The sequence below is a fragment of the Mustela lutreola genome, chromosome 4, assembly GCF_030435805.1.
Source record: "Mustela lutreola isolate mMusLut2 chromosome 4, mMusLut2.pri, whole genome shotgun sequence".
Taxonomy (NCBI): Eukaryota; Metazoa; Chordata; class Mammalia; order Carnivora; family Mustelidae; genus Mustela; species Mustela lutreola.
This window is the reverse complement of record NC_081293.1, coordinates 86,500,188-86,526,138: the sequence shown is the minus strand read 5'-3', so window position 1 is coordinate 86,526,138 and position 25,951 is coordinate 86,500,188. Positions and strand designations below refer to the sequence as shown.

Below are 25,951 nucleotides of genomic sequence, written 5' to 3'. Positions count from 1 at the left end.
AAGGAGGCTCCCAGCTGAGCAAGGAGCCCGATCCGAGCTGAAGACAGATGCTTAGCTGATTGAGCCACCCAGGCGTCCCCAAGTGAAATTCTTAATTAGGCCAACAGGTGTTAAACGCAGGACAACAGAAGACCACCATGAAAAGAAGGTGAAGATGGGAAGCAGGGCCATTAAGGGCCATTCTTTGCACGTCGAGGATGCCCCCACCGCACAGGAACTTAATCTCCTCCCCAAGTCCCACCATGGGGCGCCCGGGTGGCTCAGTGGGTTAAAGCCTCTGCCTTTGGCTCAGGTCATGATCTCAGGGTCCTGGGATCGAGCCCCACATCAGGCTTTCTGCTCAGCAGGGAGCCTGCTTCCTCCTCTCTCTCTGTCTACCTCTCTGACTACTTGTGATCTCTGTCTGTCATATAAATAAATAAAATCTTAAACAGACAAAAAGAATAGGAGTCTGGGAAAGAAACACCGACGTCTGGTTCTCGCTGGTAACTTTTCACTATCTTCACTCCTGCTCACGTGCATTGGCCTCAGAGGGCTGAGTGCAACTGGCTTCCAAATTCTTTCAGAAAGTCCGCCTTAGTTCTACCTGGGGTCGGGTCAAGCTTCCAGAATCCATTCTGGATGGGACTGCCAGCTCCCAGTGCCTTAGACAGTCTATCAGTTGACAGTATGGTAGTTTATACTGTTACGTCTGCTCAAGGTCACATCTCGTAGGTTCACAGACTAAAACAGTCTTCTCCCTACGACCTGATTTTTCCACCAGTCAGCAGGTGACTTGTACAGACTGAGAGACAATCCTAACACAGACTCAAACCCTTGACTCACTTCTCTTAAGACCAAGTGTTTTCTTTAAAGCCCAATATCATTTCCTTTCATGCCTGTCATGAACCCAATGAGAAAAGGAACCGGCGGATCACCAAAAGTGAATTTAACACGTGACACTGAATTATAACAAAAGCCAAAGTCCTGAGAAGTGATGCCAAGCTCTCTTGCATTCAGTGGTGCAGTGACATCTAACTGAATGCACACAAAATCCCTCTGAATCGGAAACCCTCTGGTCGCTCCACTGTCAAGTCTAGGTATTCAGAATGAACCCTGTGACTTGTGCCTAGGTGAAAACTACGGGCCCGAACAAGATTCCCATATGTGACGCGTGGCCCCCCAAATACCGGACCCGTGAATCGGGGGTTATGGAGAGTTAGCCCCGGAGGATTTTCCATGTATGACTATATCCTGGGAGGCTTTTAAGCCATCTTGTGAAAAGCTGGTAAGTAGGTCAGGCATAGCAACTACAATCAGACAGGAGCCTTAGGGAAAGCTCATCTGCAAGTTTAAAGCTCTAAGTGAAACGTGGCTGCATTATGATTTGATGAATCTATTACAATTATTTTTTGCTTAGCACCGCGAGTGGTATTTACATATAAGCAAAACCAGTCATCAGGCACGTGCACTCTCGCGCTCTAATTGCTGCTGAGACCCCAGGTATCTTTGTTCTTTTTCTGTGTCGATGCCTCAGCTTTTTCATAAACATCGTGCAGAATAAAATACAAGTTTTGTGAAAGATTTTCAATCTGAGGCTCAGAAAATAGATGGGGCTGTTCTCACTGAAGAAGCCCGCACTCCTGAATGCCAGTTCTTTGCATGTCTAGGATGCCCCCACCGCACAGGAACTTAATCTCCTCCCCAAGTCCCACCATAAAAGGGCTATGCTCTGTGGCAGGTGTCAATGCAGTATGATGTTTAAGAGCATGGGCTTGAGGACAGGCTGCCTAAGCATGAACCCCAGCTGGCATCGGCCTCAGGGAAGATAACAGTACTTCCTCACAGTGTTCTGAGAATCAAGTGACATCGTCTTTCTTCAGAACTTAAACGAGCACCTGACAATTATAAACGTAATAGGAGAATCAGACACACAGACATTGGAACAAGTAGAGGTTGTCTTTTGAGGATGTACTTAACTCGCAATCAGGAAATCCTAGAGCCCCCCCTTGCCCCGCTGCCCCTTTAAAACAATGGAAACTTAACCAAGTCTAGGTCCTCCTGGTTTCCAGAAGAGGAAAGGAGACTGGGGGGGGTGGGTGGCTGCGGGCTGAGGTCAGAGAGTGAGTCCCTGGCCCCTATGAAACCAGTGAGCGAAGTGCCTGCCTGGCAGTAGGTATTTCTACCCCAAATCTTACCAGTGTCTCCTTAAGGCTAGGAACCCTTCTTAAAGACAGCAGCAGGAAAACGTGCCTGACATGCAGCAGCAAAGGACGGCAACTCCTCTACCTAGGCCTTCCTGCTGACAGGCAAGGGACAGGGTCCCAAGCATGGACATGACAAATGTGGCTGCAGCCACCAGCAGGGATCACTTCTCCATGCGCTCAGGGACGAAGAGCTCTGATCCATCCTGGAACATTGCGTTCAGTGTATATGCCCAATTAATAAAACATGACACCCCCCAACAAGCCTGGAGACATTCAAGTGGCTCTCAGAAAGGCAGACCTCTTGGTTCCCTGAGTTTCTTGAACACACAGCTCCAGGAAGATAGATACGGCTTACCTCGTTTATTCTTAGAAGTGTGGAGAGGTGCGTTCCAAGTTAAAAAGACCCAGCTTTATATTTTCCCTTCACACTTCGTCCTTCTTTTCAAGAGTGAAATCAAGTGAAAGAATGAAAAATCTGTGGGTATTCAAAAGGTGATGCCTAAGCACAAAAGGAAGCCTTCGTGTGGACCATCAATGGAAAGTGTGTATGAAAGGGCACTTGGAGTCCTCGTACACCATTGTGTATAAAATCATGAAGTATTTAAGATGAGATTGATTCAGTGGAAATAACAACATTAACACATTTCTAGGAAGTGCCACATACAGCATAACATTGCACCAAAGCACTTTAAATAAAAATCCCACTTAGATGAGCTATGAAAATACATCTCTATAGACAGTTCAAAGACTCTGTTGTTATGAAGCTTATCTCACTTCTAATGCTCTGATTCTAAGATCCTAAATCTCAGCCCTATGACAGTACAATAAACTTCACAAGTTACCCAAGTAGGACTCTAAGGGAAAACAAAATCATGTGGGCCTTTTCCACTGAAAACATTAGGAAAAGAGTAAATAAGGTCACAGTAGAATAATTCTGGCTATTTCCCAAAGAAAGACACCATAAATAGTCTCACTTCCAATTATCCTTTCAGGGAATATCTTTTCCATTAGGTGTGGACAGTGCTGTTATACCTCTGCAACAATTCACAAACTATGTTAAGAATAATGTTACTAAATAAAGATGATCCAATGCTTTTCCTTGCCAATACATTCTGAAACAAGATGTGTGCCATCTTTCCTCCCCTGCTGACAAGATAACTCACAATTTGTTGGACATTTTGATACTGAACACTATCTTAGGGAGATGCCCATATGCTATTCCATTTGATTAAAGTGGAATTTTCCTTCCCAATCCCAAACACCAGCTTTCCTCCTATGACTCTAACCCTAACCCCTACTGTCTCCCAGATTAGTTGTATCACGTAAATTTTCTTCCTTCTTTTTTTGCTTTCTGCGGTCAGAATCAGCTGATATCCTTCTCAGAAAGATATGCAGCTTGTGATTATGAATGTGTGGGCGTGAGAGGCATGTAGGACTGAAAGGAGTCCCAGAAACCAGCTGCTGAGTCAAAGATGCAGAGTTCGGGATGAGAGAACACAGAGGGAATAGAGACTCTTGAGTGCTTGGGAAGGAGGTGATGTGAGGAGTAGAAAATTCTTCAAGAAGGAATGGAAAAAGTAAAGCTAGTAACACCTCAAATGTGGGATACCACCTTTTGGGGGAGGGGGAGCACCCTTCTCACAGAATAGCAGAAAACAGAAAGCATGATAATTAAGTAGGTGGACATTAGATTTAGAACATAAATATTCTCAAATAAAACCCAAGAAGATGAATTAGAATTTTATAAGTTAAGTAAACATATTCAAGTAGGGTGGGTACAAGGGGTTAGAAGACTGAATTTCAGAAGGTCAGTAACAGATTCTACCTCTGTATACAAGGTGTGTTGGGATTTTATTAAATAGCATATAGTTTAACAAAATATCTATGTGATTCAGGAAGCATGCATAAAGATTACTGCCCCATGGCAAAAATAATAGAAATAATCTAAAAGATGGTAGGGACAAAATGTAATTAATAGCTGAAGTCAAAGGAAGGGAAAACTTCGAATAGTCAGAACAAAAAGGGAATTTAAGATGAGAAAGTTAGGGGCACATGGGTAGCTCAGGCGGCTAACATCTGCCTTCAGCTCAGGTCATCATCTTGGGGTCCTACAATGGAGCTCCACATTGCGCTCCCTCCTCAGTGCGGAGGGGCCTACTTCTCACTCTCCCTCTGCCACTCCCCACCCCACTCATGCTCTTTCTCTCAAATAAACAAAACGTTTTTTAAAAAACAAAATAAAATGAGAAAATAAGTCTGAAATGACACTGGAATGACCCTAAGAGGATACAAACATAGATGTGGACTTTAGCAGCCCAAGACATGGATTTTAATGGACTTGAAGGGCTTGTGGCCATGCCCACAAAGAAAAAAAAAAAAGTGAATTAGAAAAACCCCACCTACCATTGCTGGGAAAAAGCAAAAAACTTTGCCTTCTTCCTAATATAGAATAGAATCTGTCATCCATTATACACCAAAACCTTAGCCATCATAATGTAGAAGAGTGGAATTTAAATTTAAACTACTCCAGAAACATAAAAAAGCCAAGTGGCTGTAAATAAAAAGTAAGGGAGGATGAAAAAACTATCTTGTAAAAATAAATGCGCACACAGTCTTCAAGGATACTTCCACAACCATATTATATAGGTCTCCCACAGATAAAACAACAATCTCCCACTGAAGATTAGTCCACAACGAAAATTATAAACTATGAAAGGAAAATGAGCAAATGAGAAGAAACCAGTAAATTCAACACACAAGATAATTAGCATCCCAAGAATTTTATGTAATACAGTAATATAAAAGAATTAAATAAATAAGTAAAAAGCTGACATAAAAAGTAAATAATACTAAGAGTAACATAATATGAAGAATGAACAAATGGAATTGAAAAAGAAATGCCAATTCTAGAAATGAAAAGTGAAGTCATTAAAATTAAAAAAAAAAAAAAGCGGTGGTTTAAAAGCAAATTAGTTACAGTAAAACAGAAAGTAGAGAAATAGAAGACCTGAGTAAGTTACCTAGAACACAGCACAGAGAGAGAAAAAGATTTTTTTTTTTTTAATCTGAAAGGCTAAGAAATACACATGACAGAGTAAGAAGACATGACATATGTCCATTTGGAATTTCAGAAAGTATAGAGAGAAAGAGGAGAGAAAATATTTAAGAGCAAATGACTCAGAATTTCCCAGAACTGAGGAAAACATGAGTCCTTAATTGCAGAGGTACATCAAGTCTTGTAAAGGATAAATAAAAAGAATCCACAAAATGCATAACATCAAAATCAAAGAGAAAAATCTTTTTTACAGATTACATCCAAAAAATTTTTGGATAATGACAGATTTCTCATTAGCAAAAATATATGGCAAAAGACAGTGACATAATGTTTTTAAGGTTTTAAGAAAGATGATCAAGTTAGAATTTTGAACAGAACTTCAGTATCATTTAAGTACGAGGTAGAAATGAAGACCTTTTCAAAGACTGAGAGAATTGATTACTCAATAGAACTTTGCAGGGAAAAAAAAAATTTAAAAAAGGTACTACAGGAGGAAGGAAATTTAACCCTGAACAAAGAGGGAACATACGAGAATAATGTTGAGAAAAGAAATGGCTAAAATGTCAGAATCTCAATATTTGGATTAATTAAACAATCACAAAGCTAGTAATTCAACTGAAGTAGAACCAAGTACAGGATGTCATAAATATTTAAGAAATGAGAGGGGAATTTGGAGTTAAAATGTTGTCTTTGGATTGTTTGAGAGGAGGGAAGAGATTTTAATTAATTTTCTATGCTAATCAAATGTGCTTATTAATAATTGAAGAGTAACCTCTAAGCCACCAAAGTATTCAATCTCTGAGGTGTGTCACAATCACCCAGAGAGCTTGTAAAACAAAGACCCTGGTTCCCACCTGCAGAGGCTCTGAATCAGTAGGTTTAGGATGGAGCCCAAGAATAACTTCCCCTATGATGCTGATGCTGCCTATCTGGGGACCACACATTGAGACTCACTGCAATAAAGGACCAGAATCAGAATATTCAATTTCCAAAGCACTGGAGGAAAAGGGAATTTCTAAAAAGTCCATTCCATTCAATAGAAGGCCAGAAAGAAAGGGTAATGGGACAAAGAAGAAGCACACATATGAAGCAAAAAATGGGAAAGAAAAAAAGTGCAAACATATCAGTAATCACAGTAAAGGTAAATGAATAAAATTTACCTATTAAAATATAAAGATTCTCAGTATGCTCAGTATTAATACAGATTCTCTGTATTAAAAAGAAGTCTTGGGTGCCTGGGTGGCTCAGTTGGTTAGGCGACTGCCTTCAGCTCAGGTCATGGCCCCGGAGTCCCAAGATCGGGTCCCGCATTGGGCTCTCAGCTCCATGGGGAGTCTGCTTCTCTCTCTGACCTTCTCCCCGCTCATGCTCTCTCTCACATGAATGAATAAAATATTTAAAATAAAAATTAAAATAAAAATAAAATAAGAAGTCTTGCTAGATGCTTTTATAAGAAATTTTAAAATGACTTAGAAAGTTTTGGGGCGCCTGGGTGGCTCAGTGGGTTAAGCCTCTGCCTTTGGCTCAGGTCATGATCTCAGGGTCCTGGGATCGAGCCCCGCATCGGGCTCTCTGCTCAGCAGAGAGCCTGCTTCCCTCTCTCTCTCTCTGCCTGCCTCTCCATCTACTTGTGATTTCTCTCTGTCAAATAAATAAATAAAATCTTAAAAAAAAAAAAAAAAAAAAGACTTAGAAAGTTTTAAGTAAAAGGGTGAAAAAAAAAAAGATGCCAGATATATTCCAAACAAAAGAAAGCTTGCTTATCTATATTAATACTAGACAAAATTGATTTTCACTCAAAAAAAGGATAAAAATCAGTACATCGTGATAAAGGGAAGAGTCATGAGGAAGATGACACGATTGGAATCTACGCACTTAGCTAAATAGTTTCAAAATATCTAAAGTCAAAGTGAACAGAATTACAAGGTAGGATTACAAATCTGCCATGAGAGGTGGAGTTTAGGACACGCATCTCAGAAAATAATAGCTTAAAAGACGTTAAATAAATAAGCATAGAAAACATTTGGCCAACAGAATTCATAAGCTCTGTCTAAGAGATATATGTATTAGAATCCTGCAGTCAACCAAAAGAGAATAAAATGTTGAAGCATATATACATTTATAAGAACTGATGACTTACGGATAAGAAGTCTTAAGCAATGTTAAAACTTAATACCATGCAAACTTCTTTGCAATCACATTAGGAGTCAATAATAAAATGAACGCAGAATAACAGGAGCAAGTATCACAAACTTTGCATTTAAGTATATTCTCAACAAATATGGCACTGCATTAAATAAAAATGATAACATTTAGAAAATATTTAAAAATGAATAAAAATAAGGGGTTCCTGTGTGGTTGAGCATCTGACTCGTGGTTTCAGCTTAGGTCATGATCGCAGGGTCATGGGATTGAGCCCTGACTTGGGCTCCAAGCTCAGCGTGGAGCCTGCTCAAGATTCTCTCCTTCTCCTCCTGCCCAACCCTCTCTGTTTCTCTCTTCAAATAAATTTTAATTAAATGTTTTTTAAAAATGAATTACAATAAAAAGCAGTAGTACCAATCATAACAGGTGGGACTCAGCTAAAGCACTTTGTAGAGGAAAAAATATAGCCTTAAAATGTGCATCTTAGAAAAACTTCACAGTTTATATTGGGAGGCTATTTTTAATATAAAAAATGGACAAGAATATGGTAAGAAAGGAAAATATAGATGTTCTTATCTATTAATATAAATGTAGAACTCCTTGATAAAGTATTTTCAAAATAAATCTATAAATGTATAAAAGTAACCATGATTAAATTTGGTTAATCTCATAATGGTTTAATACTAGAAGTAGGTCAATATAATTCACAAAATGAAAAAAAGTAAAAGAAGAAAACCCATACAATGCTCAATTCATACAGGAAGGATGTGGAAAATAAATTCAACACTCATTGAAACAAATCTCTTCCAATCTAGAAATAAAAGACTTCTTCTTAAACCTAATAAAAAATATCCATGCCATATCACATTCAATGCCATATTTAGTAGTAAAATATTAAATATCAGAATTATTCAGGCAAGAGGTGTCAATCAAGCCTTATGAATATGACTAGCCTCTACCAGAAAAGTGAAAGTAGAACCATTAAGGGAGACTAAAGTCTAGGGAAGGAAGAAAAAGGAACCTGGGGCAATAATTTATAGTTTATCACCTGTGAAGTGCAGTTTTGAAAAAGGAAACTGAGGAGAGAAACGGGGATGATGGCAGATGAGAGTACCCAGCAGGGGGCGGCTATTTAGGCAAATGCATGTGCAGCTAATAACAGCAAATGCAACACGCCCTCATGCTTTGATTAGCTGACCTTATGTCACCAGACAAATTCAGACCCCTAGGAGAACACGACAGAAAATATCAGTTACATTCCTACTTCATAACTGCTCATTAGTGTGTCCACAAATGCAAATGAAGTCACCCTTGCACAGTGAAATTTTATAATCTACCAAGAGCTGTGAATGCACAAAAACTAAAAGGTCGTTTCAAGATCCCTGAGTACTAGGAATTAAATGGAACCCAGCATCTCTGGGAGTGTTTCCAGCAGGGGTGTAGTCTCTGTTATGTGGGGGATGGGGGGTGCATCACTACGGAAGGAGACAAGGAGGGACTCAAGGTGGAAGAGACAAGAGTGAGAGAGTTACCTTCAGTCTCTAAGCAGCCTGTTCACATTGACCTTGGAGTGAAGTAATAGAAACCCTATAGTTTATGCATACATCCTGCCTGATTTTCCATTCCTTAATCCTTTCAATTCTTTATGTTCAGCTACCTTCATTCAGCTACCTTGATGATGTAGGATAGAGTTTTCCTGCCTTTGTTATGGATTTGATTTAAGAAAAGGCAGCTTTCTGGATTTTGTTCTGGGGGACTTCTTCCCTCTTGAAGTTCCTTATAATCCCATGGGTGGCAAATACTGACTTTAGGAAGAAGGTGCAAAGACCAAGTCCATAAGCCTCTAGGAGGACAGACAGTGCTTAGCATTTTAATGAGAGAGGGAAATACTACTATCGCATGCAGTTAAGAGGCAGCTTTTCCTCCAGCGAGTCTGAATGCCCTCCTGCCCATGCCATCCACCACATGCCTCTAGTACGTCTCATTTATGTATTCTCCTGAGATCTGATACTTGTGCAAACATTTATCCTCAGTCTAGCTCATGTAGAAATAAAGTGATCCATGCAGTGATGTTCCATACGATGGAAGCCTTCTGCTTTCAGCACTTTTACCTTCAAAATGTACGTCCTTTTTGATAAAAATATAATAATAGTCTCACTTAAAAAATACCAAATAGCTCAGATTTGCATAAAGCGTAGGCAAAAAAGTTTCGTTATCCACCTCTTTATGAATTAACTTCCAGTACAAGCCACACAGTTAATGATGGTTGAGGAGTTACCCTTCTTGGCATATTCTACCCATGCATATGTACAAATGTGTGTGTGTGTGTGTGTGTGTGTGTGTATTTTTTTTATTTAAACTAGATTACCAGTATATACTCCTCTGAAACTTGATGTTTCTTTTTTTTTTTTTAAACTTATTTATTTATTTTAGAGAGAGAGCACGAGCAGGGAGAGGCACTGAGGAAAGAGGAAGACAATCTTCAAGCAGACTCCCCACTGTACACAGAGCCCAACACGGGCTCCTGAGATCATGACCTGAGCCAAAATCAAGATTCAATTCTCAACCGACCGAGAAACCTAGGTGCCTCAGAACCTTGATGTTTCTACCTTATATATCCAACACTGGTACAAACTGCTCTACCTAACCCCTAATTAGCTGGCTAATACTCCATTGTTTGGCTAGACAGCCTATTGAATCGTTACACCACTAACAGACATCTAGATTGCAAAAATTAATTTAAAACCACAGCTGAAGAAAATTTCATATGCTTATCTAAGACATCATGCAGAGCCAGTGCAGTGGCTGTTAATTCAGTATATTCACCAGACCTTGACCACTGGGGTGGACACATGGTCTGCAACGGGCTCCCTAGTAATGCACAGAGGGGCATGTCAGACTACAACCCCCCTTCTACTCTGTACATGATAACTGAAGCCAGAGTAAGCAGGATCTGAGATACAGACAAAAGGTACACCCCTGCACTAAAAATCTGGCAGAAGGAAATTTGTGCTTAGTTCTAGGCATATAAACTATTTACTTTACTTGCTTGGGTCCTCCACAAGATGTCTAGTTTTCAACAAAAAAAGTATGACATCTACAAAAAGGCAAGAAAAAATATGCTCCAAAAAGACAAATCACAATCCAAGCAAGACTCTTATATGACACTTATATTGGAACTATCTGACAGGAAATTTAAAAGATGATAATATTTTAAGGGCTGTAACAGAAAAAGGTGTACAATATGAAAGAGTAAATCGATTATTTCAGCATAGAGATGGAAACTATATAAGGAAGACTCAAACAGAAATGATGGAAATGGAAACACTGTGACAGAGACACAGTGCTTTCAGCAAGCTCATCATACTAACACAATCAAGGGAATGATCGATGAACTTGAGTATAAGTCAACAGAAATGACCTAAACTGAAACACAAAGATAAAACTGAGCCAATTCAAAAAAGAAAATATTCTTACACACACACACACACACACACACACACACACAAATGGATGAAAGACTGAAATATGATAACTGAAACCATGAAAATCCTAGGAGAGAACACAAGCAGTAACTTTTCTGACATCAACTATAGCAAATTTTTTCTAGATACTTCTCTGATGCAAGGGAAACCAAAGCAAAAAATAAGCTATTGAGAATATATCAAAATAAAAGCTGCTGCAAAGTAAAGGAAACAATAAAAAAAACTAAAAGGCAATCTATGGAATGGGAATAGATATTTGCAAATGACATATCCAATAAAGGATTAGTATCCAAAATATATAAAGAACTCATAAAATTCAACACCCCAAAACCAAATAATATGATTAAAATATGGGCAGGAGACATGAAGATATATCTCCAAAGGAGACATTCATATGGCCAACAGACACATGAAAAGATGCTCAGCATCACTCATCATCAGGGAAATCCAAATTAATACCACAATGGGACATCACTTCATACTTGTCAGAATGGCTAAACTCAACAAGACAAGAAACAACAGGTATTGGCAAGGATGTGGGGATAAAAGGAACACTCGTGCACTGTTGGTGGGAATGCAAACTGGAACAGCCACTGTGGAAAACAGGGTGGAGTTTCCTCAAAAAGGTAAAAATAGAACGTCTCTACAACCCAGCAATCACACCACTTGGGTATATACCCCAAAAATACAAAAATACTAATTCAAAGAGATACATGAATCCCTATGTTTATTGCAGCATTATTTACAATAGCCAAGATATGGAAGCAGCCTGATTGACTGATGAATGGTTAAAGAAGACATAGTATGTATACATATAATGAAATATTATTCAGCCTTAAAAAAGGACAAAAATCTTGCCACAATGGCATAGATGGAGCCACAGGGTATAATGAAATAAGTCAGTCAGAGAAAGACAAATACCATGATTTCACTCATATGTGGAATTTAAGAAACAAAGCACATGAAGAAAGGGGAGAAAAAGAGAGACAAATCAAAAAACAGACTCTCAATAGCAGAGAACAGGCAGATGGTTGTCTGAGAGGAAGGGGTTTGGGGTAGGTTAAATAGATATTGGGGATTAAGGAGTGGCTTGTCATGATGAGAACCATGTACTGTACAGAACTGTTGAATCACTATATCATACACTTGAAAATAATAGAACACTGAATGTAAACTAACTGGAATTAAAATTAAAAACTAAAAATATGGGGCGCCTGGGTGGCTCAGTGGGTTAAGCCACTGCCTTTGGCTCAGGTCATGATCTCAGGGTCTTGGGATCGGGTCCCACATCGGGCTCTCTGCTCAGCACAGAGCCTGCTTCCCTCTCTCTCTCTCTCTGCCTGCCTCTCTGCCTACTTGTGATCTCTCTCTGTCAGGTAAATAAATAAATCTTTTAAAAAAATAAATAAAAAATAAAAATATTACTGACTATCTAAAAGCTACATAACAGTATCAAAGTCTCTAACATATGCACAGTTTGGACGTTAGAAAAAAAAAGAGAGAACAGGAGAACAAAGAAGTACTTGAAGAAGTAATGGCCAAAATTGTCCAAGATAAAGACAGACACTGAGCCACAAATTCAAGAACAGATGACACGGGATAAATACCCAAAGAACAACAACAACAAACAACCCTACACAACTAGGCATGCCCTATTCAAATTGCTGAAAACAAAAGACAAAGAGAAAATCTTGGAGGCAACAACAATTACTGAAAGACACATTACACAAAGAAAAACAACGGTAAAAATTACAGAAGAATTACATCAGAAACCATGTAAGGCAGAAGGCAGTGGAGTGACATTTTTAAGTGCTAAAAGTGCTAAATGGAACAACATTATTTTAAAGATTTTACTTATTTGAGAGAGAGAGAAAAAGAGAGAACAAGCGGTGGGGGGAGGGAGAGGGACAAGCAGACTCTACAGTTAGTACAGAACCTAACATAGGGTTTGATCCCAAGACCCCAAGATCATGACCTGAGCTGAAATCAAGAGTCACACAGGTGTCCCTAAATGAAATGACAGTTTTAAGGGCAAGGTTGGGGTGGGGAAGGACCTTCAAAACAAAATTCTATACCCAGTGAGACTATCTTTCAAAACCAAAAGAGAAATACTGTCTCAGACAAACAAAACTGACCCAAGTTCATGGCTGATGGAACTATTCAAGCAAGTTTGGCACAAGAAATGTTATACAGTTTGGAAACCTGGATCTACACAAAGAAACAGAGCATCAGAAATGGAATAAGTGGCAATAAAATAAAAATGAAAAACATATTTTTTTCTTATTTGCAATTACTCTAAAAGGACACTTTTGCTCAAAAGCCTGAACAGTAATTCTGTATTACATGTTTATCAAACAAGTAAAATTAAATGCATGACAACAGCACAAAGAATAGGAAGGAAAACTATTGAAAGTCCTTACCCCACAAAGGAAGTGGCATAACATTTGAAGGTTCATTACGGTGAATTGGGATTTATATTTTTAATGTAAGAGCAATGACTTAAAAATAAGAGGCATAAACAATAAGTCAACAGAGAAGTAAAATGGAATTAAAAAGTAGTTCAAAGTGACATCTCTCCACGTTCTTCTTGTGACCCTGCGGGCCCACTGCCCTATCTAGTCGCTCTCTCCAGAGGTCCCCAACACCTGTGGCTTATAACTTCAAATCACATATAAAGTAGCGCAACATCCTGGTGACAAGAGCAGGGTTGGTGGGTCATGTAGACCTGGGATTCTACACCAGCCCTACCTCTCATGAGCTATGTGATCTTGGGCAAGTTTATGTCTCTGGAGCCCAAGCTTTCTCCTCTGCAAAGTAGATATGGGAATGGTATCTATCTCAGAAATATACTGTAAAGATTAAATGAGATAATCCAGGTAAGTTTTTATCTCAGGACTCAGCACGTAGTAAGTGCTCAATAAATGTAGTTTAGTTTATTTATGACCCTTATAGCATTGTTTCAAAAGTACTTTTGAGGGGCACCTGGGTGACTAAGTAGGTTAAGAGTCTGCCTTCGGCTCAGGTCATGATCTTGGGGTCCTGGGATCCAGGCCCACATCGGGCTATCTGCTTGGTGGGGAGTCTTGCTTCTCTCTCTGCCCCTCACCCCTGCTCGTACTCTCTCTGTCAAAAAAATAAATAAAATCTTTATTTTAAGTACCTTTTATATGTTTTTATCTCCTTTGTCCCCCACTGGGGGACATGCTTAGCAGCAGCAAGCCCTGGGTCTTATTTATAGTTGTACACTTATCTTCTAGCCAATAAGCAGTACAGGCAGGCACACAGTGGACATAAGTGCAGTGTTTTCCAGAAAATAAAATGGTGCATGAATGAAAGCTTCAGGTGATTTCCCAACTCGTCAAGAGATATGACCCAATAGCTATAGCAGGCATGGGTTTAGTGGAAATGTTCTTGTTGCTTCGAGCTTCTTATTACATGCCAGATCCTGGCAACACCCACAGGTTTTCCTTCTGCGTGCTATCTGCTCTCTTTCCCCCCCCTGGAGGTTGTAGACCTACATAGCAGCCATCTCAGAATGATCAATACCCTTTCTCCAGACAGAAGCCCTGTGGGCTGGTCCATCAAAGCATTTCCAAAATTGATAGGTTAAGGACAGAAAGAATGGGAAAGTCTGTGATCTCAAAGTTCTTGTCCTAAATATGGGAGCCTGTTAAAAGACACGATTTGGAATCTGTGGATTCATATATTTACATCTGTAGCACCAGGAGCCTCCCACAGGAGAGGATGGCAAATGCCCGTGCTTAGCCCTGTAAGGAAAATGCTGCCTGATGCAACCAAATTAAGTTCTCCCTTTGGGAAGCATTTTAAGGAGGGCACTCCCAACTGCTGAGTAGGAGAGGTTTTCAAAATTCTTTCAGAGGTACCTGGGTGGCTCAGTGGGTTAAAGCCTCTGCCTCTGGCTCACGTCATGATCCCAGGGTCCCAGGATCGAGCCCCGCATCAGGCTCTCTGCTCAGCAGGGAGCCTGCTTCCCCCTCTCTCTCTGCCTGCCTCTCTGCCTCCTTGTGACCTCTGTCTGTCAAATAAACAAAATCTTTAAAAAAAAATTTTTTTTCAGTGAGGAGAGTCCAGCACTGTCACTGCTCCTGAATTCTCTGAAGCCGCTCTCATAGGTTTTGTGTGCCCTGGACACACATCCTTTCGCCATTCCTGTGAAGACTGACCAGCAGTGGCTCTTCAGTGCTCTGGCTTAATGAAGGCACATCACCACTGCCCTGACGGGAGGACGGCAACACTGGGCCGGCAAGCAGCCTCCTTCAGGAGAGAAAGCTGTGAACTTAAAAAAAGAGAGAGAAAAAAAAAATGGGAGCGGACCCTGGGTGGCTCAGTCTGTTAAGCATCTTCCTTTGGCGCAGGTTATGATTCCAGCGTCCCAGGACTGAGCCCCACCTCGGTCTCCCTGCTTAGTGGGGAGTCTGCTTCTCCCTCTGATCCTCTCCCTATCGTTTTCCCCCCAACCTCTCTCTCGCAAAAATAAATAAATAAATAATACAATAAAAAAAATGGGAGCCTGTAAATACTTCTTTAACACATTAACAGGGATGCACTTAGCTATATAATATAGATCTTTGAACATTATTAAGTCCATGTATTTTTTTATAGTATACTTTTATGGGAGATTATAAGAAGCCTGAAGGGGAAAAAAAGGTGTGACTTGTGCATACCAGGCTTGAGGCCCCAAAGAGGGAGGAAAAACCGATCCTTACTTTGAAGGTAGAGGTTGAGTTGCTGCTAGCATCCATTTCAGCCCTACATCCCTTCCCCGGAAATAAATTATAGTAACTTGCATGGTTTGAGTTAAGGGAAACTCGTCCCTTTGATGTGTGGGTGATGTACTGGGGAGGGGAAGACAAGAAAGTTGATGTGTTAGGCTATAAATCTCAACTAAAGGATGTCTGGGACTGTTCAGGTACCTCCCAGCTGTGACATGACACAGTTAAGAGCTGGCCAGTTGGATAACAACAGCTTGTCACCCCTGAGAGAGATCTACAGTATAGCTGGGTTGTGATTTACCCCCCACTTTGCAAGAGGTGCTCAGCTGACTCGAGAGCACAAAGCAAACCACTGACAGCAGAGAAGCCAGTCCTGCTGGCCATGTGTTCAGCTCAACAGATTTATAGGAAGCCAAAAAAATAAAGACACACACCATGAAAAGCCTGAGGAGAGAACTCTACGTGACCCACATGCTGCCCTCCTTCCTCATATCCCCCGGCCTCTGCTCTGTGAATCATCATCTCCCTAGAATAATAAAATGTCATCCAATCACGACATCCAAGCTGAGACTTCATTTTTCAAAAAAAACAGTTTTCCCAACTCTCAGCTCTCAACTGATTTCCATTTATATGTGTTGAGTGATCACTCTGACCGGGCATTTTGTTAGATGTTGCAGGAAGCAGGAAACAAATAAGCATACCCATGGTCCCACCATTTGAGGAGTTTCCAGTCGCTTTGGGAACACGAGCACCTCGGGCCGTATTCTGTTTCTAGATGCAGTGCATGGCTTGTGAAATTTTTCTCCTGCACCGTCCCAAGTGGTAACAAGTGACCATGGATCCCTGAGAGCCTGGGAGGTGGGCTGTGTTTCTGAGGTGGCTTTATCAACCTCCTACAAACCGTTCTGTACTGCTGTCCTTGGGCAGAGTGGGACCGAGTTCAAGTCACCCGCAGAGAGAGGGACTTTGGCTAAATTACCCAGTAGTCAGTGCACAGGAGAAACATTCAGCATCACACAGAGGTTTACAGCTCACTCCTGTGCACTTGGCCCTGATCTGGAAATTGGGACACATCGGTACACAAAACAGGCAAAGATTTTTCACACTCGTGGAATTTACATTGTAGCGGAAGGGACTATAAAAGCGTAAGTCAGTCAGTGAGGGAGCATGTTCAGAGGTGGTGAATGCTGTCAGTAGTCAGGGTAGGTCTGATTCGAGAAGGGGAAATCCCAGCCCAGCCAGGAACGAGCTGACGGGGGGAGTCCAGGGGACATGTGGGGAGAAGCATTTTTAGGCTGAAGCGAGAGCCAGAGCAAGAGGCCCTATAGGGGAGCATGCTTCGCACCATTCCTGTGGAGGAATGCTAAGGAGAGCTGGGGTAAACAGGAAGAGAAGAGGACAGGAGGCGAGAACAGCGAAGGGGACGCAGCTGGTGTCGGTCAGTGGGTCTGTGTAAGGGACCTGACCTTTGCTCTCTGTGAAACGGGGAGCCGTGTCAGACTTCTCAGCAGGGGCAAGATCCAGTTTGTGTTTTAGAAGAAAAACTCGAGGGACTTCTAGTTTTAGCTCCACCATGAAAAAATATGGAGAGGTGTTATTTCCACTTTTGCATAAGAAGAAGCAAAATGGACAGAGTATCAATATTTCTTAGAGCTATCAGACAACTGACGTCCCAGCGAGAGCTGCCTCTCTGGAAGGCTCGATGCGACCTGCTCATATGGGGCAGAAGCTGCTGAAGCCATGAACTGGTAGGGACACCTAAACAGTTATTCTAGCAAACTCTTAGAGGCTGAGTGTGGAGTAGCACAAAATTTAGAAGCCCCTGGGCACCACAGTCTTAGGGGCCCTCCACACTTCCATACCCTAGAAACCCCAGCCATTTCTCATGGTGAAGAGCCAAGAGAGATCTCCCCACGGGCCTGGAAGGGGGGCGGAAATTAACCACTGTGAAACCAAGTGGCCCACCACGAAGTGTGAAGAGCTTTGCCTGAGCCTTATTTTGGCTAGGGGAAGGGAATTCCTCCCCTTCTAGCTTACCCCACCTAAACAAGGAAAAAACGGTAACAGAACCAGGGCTTTAAGGAAACAGAGCAAGAATGCTACTCCCAGAAAAGGGAGTAGAGTGCATGGGGAGAAAAAAGCTATACCATTCTGGGAACACTTATGAAGATCCCAGTCCTGACATACAGGCCCAATAAAAGACTAAGATTTAACTGGAAAATAACAGACCATTGCTCCTACCCCATGCCTTACCAGTGCACCAACAAAGATCCGGTAATAGTAACACTAGGATACAGCTAGTGTTACAGACACAACTCTCTCTGAGGAGGAGTTTTTAGGGAAGCCAAAAATCAAGAGGAGACAGAAACAAGGACATTAGAAAAACTTGAAGCCTCTGGGACCTATAGTTAGAGCAGACATTAAACACAGTACCTCTTCTAATCAGACTAACAGAAATGCTCACACTGAAGACCTAGTCTCCTCAGTTTCTATTACATACATACATACAACATATGTATGTATATGTTGTACATATACATACATACAACATGTCCTGATTTCAACAAAAAAATTAAGGGTGTGCCCAAAGGCAAAGAGAAACAGTCTGGAGAGGCAAAGCAAGCACCAGAACCAGACTCAGATAGGACACGGATGTTGGAATGACCACACAGGGAATCAAAAATAACTATGATTAATATGCCTGTAACTTCATTTGAAAAGCAGGTAGCATGCAAGAACAGATGTGTAATGTAATCAAAGAAATGGAAACTTTAAGAAAGGGTCAAAAGAAAATGTTAGAAATAAAAACACTGTAACAGTAACAAGGAACGCCTTTACTGGGCTCATCAAGAGACAGGACGTGGTCAAGCAAAAAAATCAGTGAGTTTGAAGATATGTCGATATAAAGATCTCTAACTGAAATGGGAACAGAAAAAAAAAAAAAAAAAGAAACAAAACAAAAGAATCCAAGAACTACAGGACAGTAAGGAAAGTTGTAACATATGCATAAATGTAACACCAAAGAAAGAAGAAAGAGCAGAATCTGTATTTAAATAACAGCCAAGAACTTTTGAAATTAATGACAGACATGGAAAAACACAAACCCAGGAAACTGAGAGTACCAAGCAAGACTGAACACACACACACACACACACACACACACACACACACACCCCTAAGCTTCAGAAAGCCAAAAAAGAGGAAAATCTTGAAACTCCAAAAGAAAAAACACCTTGCCTATAGAAGAACAAAGAAATTGAAGCAGATTTCTCATTAGAAATTATGCAAGCATGGAGAAAGTGGAGTGAACTCTTTATTAGAGTGTTGATGGAAAAAAATCCTGCTAACCTGGAACTCTACAGCCTACAAAATTGTTTTCTAAAATTGAAGGGGCAAGAAAATTAAGATTTTGTAGAAAAAAACTGAGGAAATCCATTACTAGGTGACCTTCCTTGCAAGAAATGTTCAAAGTTCTTCATGCTGAAGGAAAATGATATGGGTCAGAAACTTAAATCTATATAAAGAAAGAAGATCAGAAAAGAATAAGTGAAGGTAAAAGAAAATATTTATTATTCTAATTTTCAATTGGTATGAAATACGACTTTTTGTTTAAAGAAATAATAGGAATAATGTACTGGGTGATTTTAAAATATGAATAAATAAATTAGTAACTTCCATGTCAGAGGAATAGAGGGAGAAATTGAAAATACTCTGATAAAAGGTATCTGGGTTAGAAAATGAAGCAGCATAGCGCTTTTTGATGATGGATTTAGGGTAGCTTAAAATATACATTGTAGGCTTCTACTTCAGAGAATAGGAAGAACACATCTTTCCATTATATTTCAGTTAAATATAACTGAAAATGTTAGAAATGGTTTATTAAATGAACCTAAGAAGATTCTGGACATTGGAGAGAAAAGGGGAGATAAGCTAAAGACCCCAGGATCTGGGGAAAACAATGGTAGTGAGTTTCCTGGATTTTCTTTTGACCATGTATTTCAGAGTTAGACTTCAGCAAGCCAGCAACTTGGAAATGGCAAGAAGCATAGACAAGAAAATCCAAAATAAAAATAAAAACAAATTCTGCTTTCTCTAATTGAATGACCAGAAAACAGGAAGCCTAGTAGGACAGAAAATTTTAATAAATAACCTCTCTATTCCAGCTGAACACGACAGATCTGAAAAATACACTATTAGTAGAATTAAAAGACAAGCCCAGAAAGCATGTAAATAATAAAGGACTTGTATCCACAGTATGCAAAGAACTCTTAGCAATAGAAAATAAACCAATTTAAAAATGGGCAAAAAAAATCTGGATGCTTCAATAGAGAAGATATATAGTCAGCATGTCTTTAGGGAAATGAAAATTAAAATGAGAGAGCACTGTAAATATCTACTAGAATTGCTAAATTCCTAATTGCTAAATTGCTGAATTGCTAAAATCCAAAAAATTTTGGTGAGGTGAAGGAACAACAGGAACCTTGTGGCAACAATGCAGAACAACAGACAGCACTTTGGAAGATAATTTGGTGGTGTTATAAAAAGCTAAACTTGCTTTTATACCATTTAGCAATCAGGTATTTATCCCACCTAATAGAAAATTCTGTCTACACAAGACCTGAAGACAAATGTTCATAGCAGCTTTATTCATAATCATCAAAAACGAGCAATGACCAAGATTTCTTTCAATAAGTGAATGGGTAAACACAATGGAATACTATTCAGTGATAAAAATGGATGAGCTGTCAAGCCAGAGCCATGCAAAGACACAGATAAAATCAGTAATGAATACTGCTAAGTGGAAGAAACCCATCCAAAAAGGTGTATGATTCCAGTTACATGACATGTTGGAACAGGCAAAATGAAAGCAGGGATAAATAAATACAACACTGGTTGCCAGAGTTTGGGGAAGGGGAGGAAGGACTGAATAATTGAAGCAGGGGAAATTTTTTAGGGCAATTGAACTATTTTGTAAGATACTCTAATAATGTATGCATGCCACTATACATTTGTTAAATTCCATAGAAATGTATAATGTGAGAAAATGTAACGTATGCAAATTTTTAAAAATATCATCTAGGAGGGATGCCTGGGTGGCTCAGTGAGTTAAAGCCTCTGCCTTCAGCTCAGGTCATGATCCCAATGTCCTGGGATCGAGCCCCGCATTGGGCTCTCTGCTCAGCAAGGAGCCTGCTTCCACCTCTTTCTCTGCCTGCCTCTCTGCCTACTTGTGATCTCTGTCAAATAGATAGATAGAATCTTAAAAAAAAAAAATCATCTAGGAGACTGGGGGACCCCCAAGTGGAATGCAATGTAGCTGTTTTACAAATAAAGGAAACAACCTCACTTAAGGGAGGTGGAGGTAGAAGGTGCTGACTCAAGTGCCTCTGAAAATGAGTGGAATCCGGAAGACTAAAGGCAAAAAGGAACAGCACTGTCCACAAGCACTGTGTTCTAGGTGATAAGGTTATTTCCCGTGGGATGCAGGTTAACCATTTTGAAACTAATACACAGGCACACTAGAAGTGAACAGTTAAGTAAATGGATGACAGATGACAGAGGCCAGGTTTCTCACTGATGGAATGGGAAGTAACAGTAAGCCAGGGAAACTGGCCAGAATGATCCCTTTGGTCATAGATTCGATCTGGAGATACCAGTACACACTCATGTTTAGCTTAATGTAGGTACAAGGGGTTACATACAGGGTTATCTCTAGATGTGTGTATATATATGAGTATACACACACATATTTCCTGGCTCTATTGGCTGAGAGTGCCTGGAATCAATGACACTCAAGGATCAAGGACACACCTCGAGTCCAGATTTTGGTTTCTAAATACCATTCTCTAATAAAAGGAAGCAGGACTCCCTTGGAGAAATGGAACATTTTAGGACTGGGGCAGGAAATCTGCAAGACACACCTAGAACATCTTATAGTGCCAGTAGGTAAGAAACTGTTAAAACACACACACACACAGACACACACACACACAGACACACACACACAGGAATGGGGCTATGTCAAAGGGACACAAAAGTCAACTGAAAGAGCTTCAAAGAACAAAAGGAGCAACAAGATGAGTAAAGTAATATTGTATTATTAACCAACATGAGAAATAAATATATACAAATCCACACCGATATAAAAACTAGGTAGATAGATGACAGACAAATCTCTTACGCAGAAAAATAAAATAATTTTCAAAATAAATCAAATAATTTATTATTGCTTCCGTTCCCATCAAGGAAGTAGCACATAACTTCCTACTCTTCAAGTGTGGACCACACATAGTGCTTTTTCCTCCAAAGAATACAATCTAGAAAGATTCACAAAAGGGCAACTTTACAGTGGAAAAACCTTGGCCAGGTGATGAAGGTCAACATCACCAGGGATAAGGCATGCTCCTAGCATAAAATCCTTGAAATGATGTGATGAGAATGGCCTCGTACCTCCGTCATCCTCCTTCCCCAAAGCTGTAACACCAGTCTTATCAACAGAAAAGCATCACACAGACTGTGCCAGAGAGATATCTTACAAAATACCTGCCCAATATGCCTCAAAACTGCTAACTTCAAAAACAAAACAGCAGCATTCTACTGCCGAGAGGAGCCTAAGGAGACAAGGCAACTAAATGCAGTAAGATATTCTGGGTGGAACTGACAAGGGACATAGAAAAACTAAGGAAATGTGATGAAGTATGGACTTCCGTTGATAGTAACAGATCAACTTTGGTACCTCACCTGGGACAAATGTAGTATACCAACATAAAATGTGAGTAATAGAGGAAACAGAGCATGGGGTGTGCGGGAACTCTGTACTATCTTTACATCTTCTCCACGAATCTAAAATTTCTGAAATAAGTTGACATAAAACAAACTCCTCTGATGCCCTCTGCTGAGAACAGGCCGAGGCAGTGGGGACAGAGGCAGGAAGGTCTGTTGGAAGGCTACAGCCGAAACACGGGGTAGGGACGCTTGCACCAAAGTGGTGGCAGCAGCAGGCGGAGAAAACTGAAAGGTGCTGGGTGTGTTTCCAAAGGCTGATCTCTGAGCAATCAGAATTTTAGAGTGCTTGAGTAGGAAACTTAACTCCTTGCTGTATGTAGATATTCTGTCTCTACAAGGTCATTTCTGCCAAAGCACCTCTGTTCCTTAGGCAGCATACCTAATAGGTGGTACATAATAGTTGCTGAATTAAATCCTCCATGCCGTGTGATGAGATCCTGCATGCCCCCTTCCTTCAGTCTGGGCACAGCACCTCCCAGAACACTGATAACATGCAAATATAACTCCCCCCCTACTTATCTTATCAAAGGACACTTTCTTTTAAATATCCACCTAATTGGGGTGCCTGGTTGGCAATGTGGGTTAAGTATCCAACTCCTGGTTTTGCCTCAGGTCATGGTCTCAGGGTTGCAATCTCAGGGTCATGAGATCAAGTCCCATGTTGGGCTCTGTGCTGGACGTGGAACCTACTTAAGATTCTCTCTCTCCCTCTTCCTCTGCCCCTCCCCCCAACATGCGTGTGCATGTGTTTGCTCACTCTCTCTCAAATAAATAATAAGTAAGATCCACCTAAATAACTTTCAGACTGATTGATATTTACATCTGCACTGTAAAACTTACTGATGAATCCCACAACCCACAGAACACTGAAGGCCAGTAATGTTTGTTTTTAGGCCAGTAAGATATTTTTAATTCCTTTTTATTACACTCCTGATCAATCCCACCATTGAGCTGAATGCTTAGCAGGAGGTGTTATGTTGTCTACATCAGTTTTACCTGTTGGCATAATGGATTTTTACTCAATTAAATATTGTATAAGCTGATTCAGTGTGAGTACAAACGCTGTGAGTACAGACGGAAGACTGGGGTTTCTATTATAGCCAAGTTGAATGCTGATGATGTGAGGAAGACATCGCTAAAAATACTGTGGCAGACTTAGGTATGAAATGAGAAGAGATCTGGGAACAAAGAAAATGTGAACTGTTCTCAGACTGTTTCACAGGTAACTTTCCCTTCTCGTTGTAAGTAGAATTTTAAAAATCAGAAATGGAAATGGAACACCCTAGAAACCACATACTGGGCATGGCTCATGGAATAAGACCAGAGAGTTCTCATTCTTAGAGTCTCACTTAAAGAAAAGTCTTCAAAACACTGGTAATAAGAGTTCACATGTAAGTTTTATGCCATTATAAAATTACTAGAGAGCCATGTAGGTATCATTTATTACAATTTGCTGCTTAAGATCTTCAGTTAGCCAACCAACCACCTGCCAACTTTATTTGAATTTAAAGGTTCTACTGGACTATAAACTTCTTCCCACTCATTCCCTTCTCTTTTTCTCTCTCACCATTTTCTCCTTGTCTATACTTTTAAATGATATCCAGGATCTTGTAGGTGATCCAGATAGATTTCCTACAGAAAGCTGCAGAGGATTTGAAAAGTTTTATCACAACAGACTTCATTTCCTTGAAGACAGGACATCGCAGGGCATGAAGAACGCTCCAGGCCTTATGGGCTGATGTTATTATAGGAGTCAGTCTTGTCTAGCAGAGAGGAAACTGTGAGATGACCTTGCTGAAGATTCCAGAGTTATGAAAACGATCAATAAAACTCGACACATCCCATTTCCTACTTGCTTACCATTCTGTTGTATTTTATCTTGTTTCAAGAGTCCCTCCTCCTACCTCTTTCTTAAATACTCGTCATCCCTTGGTGCACCTGGGTGGCTCAGTTGGTGCACCTGCCTCCAGCTCAGGTCATGACCCCAGGGTCCTGGGACAGAGCCCCGCATTGGGTTCCCTTCTCAGCGAGGAGCCTGCTTCTCCCTCTCCCTCTGCCTGCTGCTCCCCCTGCTTGTGCTTTTTCTCTGCATCAAATAAGTAAAATCTTTAAAAGTAAATAAATAAATACGTATGTACATACATACATGCACACTGGTCCTTCCTGCTGGAAGGGATGTAAATCTTTTCCAAGAATTCTCTATTGAGACTATCCACCCAGCAATTCCCATCACGGAATCCATGTTTCTGAGACACTCTTGTGTTTTCTAACACTGGGATGTTAGTTTTGATCATTGTGTGGTTGGATGCAGTAGCATCAGGCACTTCTTGTCTAGCCTTTCTTCCCTCCCTGACTCTTAGACCAAGTCTGGTTAGGACTCAAGGAGGGACAGAAAGTCTAGGCTTCATTAACTAGAGGACACACATACCTCTGGCCATCATCCTTGGTTCATGAATGAGCACATGACACCAAGGGAGTCAATGAGACTCACCCCGAGAACACTGACTGGTTATTAGGAAAGACGCCTTCTCTCCTTTCTGGGATTACCGAGTGTGAGGACGCTGTACATCTAGAACTGCTAGTGACCATGATTAGACCATGTGGACAGAGCCAGCCTACGGATGAAGCCAACAGAGGAGAGAAGGACAGCCAGCATGTGGATGCCAAGGAGAAATAAAAACAGAATTTCAGTGCCATGATTAAAGCCTCGGATCATTCAATCAGTTATGTGAGCTATCAAAATCCCTTTTTTCATTAAGCCGTGTTCATGAATATAGAAGTCCCAACTACCCCAGGGGCAAAAAAAATCTATAAACGAACTAAATGTTTATCAGTAGGGGAATAGCTCATCAAATTATGATACGCAGGCATCGAAAGGAGGAGGCCACATTAGATGTATTGTCATGGAAGTTCTCCAAAATATATTTTTAAGCAACAAAGGGAAGTTAAAAATGTGTAAAGAATGATCCTATTGAAATGTGTGTGTGTGTATGAGAATTTGCAGGAAAACAGGATGGAAGGAATTATTCTGAAATGTTTACCATGGTTATCATTAGGGACAGGAGGGGGTAAGAAGTGAAGACTGTGTATAAGATAGACATTCTTTGACTTCCCCACTGTTTTTCTAGTTTTATTATAATGAGCATATCTTAATGCATTACTTACACAAATTAAAATATTTAAATGGTAACAAACCCCGTTCCCAAGGTCATTACTTCCTATCCTCATTGCTTCTCATTCCACAATTCAGCACATCGAGAGCCTATGTTCTTCTCCCGCCGTTGTCTCTGCCCCACCCCCTTGTTAGTGGCAGCACTAATTAGAGAGGAGCGATCCGAGAGCTCCCAGGTGTGGCTCCTCCTCCCACAGTCCACTTCCTTGTGTCCCAACGGTCACTAAATTGACCAGCCCCGCCTCCCAGACTCCTGCTGGGACTGTCCCTTCTCTGTCTCACTTCTGCAGCTGCAGTTCCCGCTGTCATTACCTGCGCGAGCGTGATCCTGTCCTACCCAGTTCCCAAGACTCAAGCTCCCACAGAGATGTTCCTAAAATGCATGTCTG

General features: G+C 40.7%; 1 protein-coding gene across 2 annotated transcripts in view; it reads right to left on the bottom strand.

Moving 5' to 3' along the window:
* Positions 1–25,951, bottom strand: part of PCNX2 (pecanex 2) — a 289,378-nt gene that overhangs the window by 86,875 nt on the left and 176,552 nt on the right. The gene's annotated exons all lie outside the window — the stretch shown is intronic.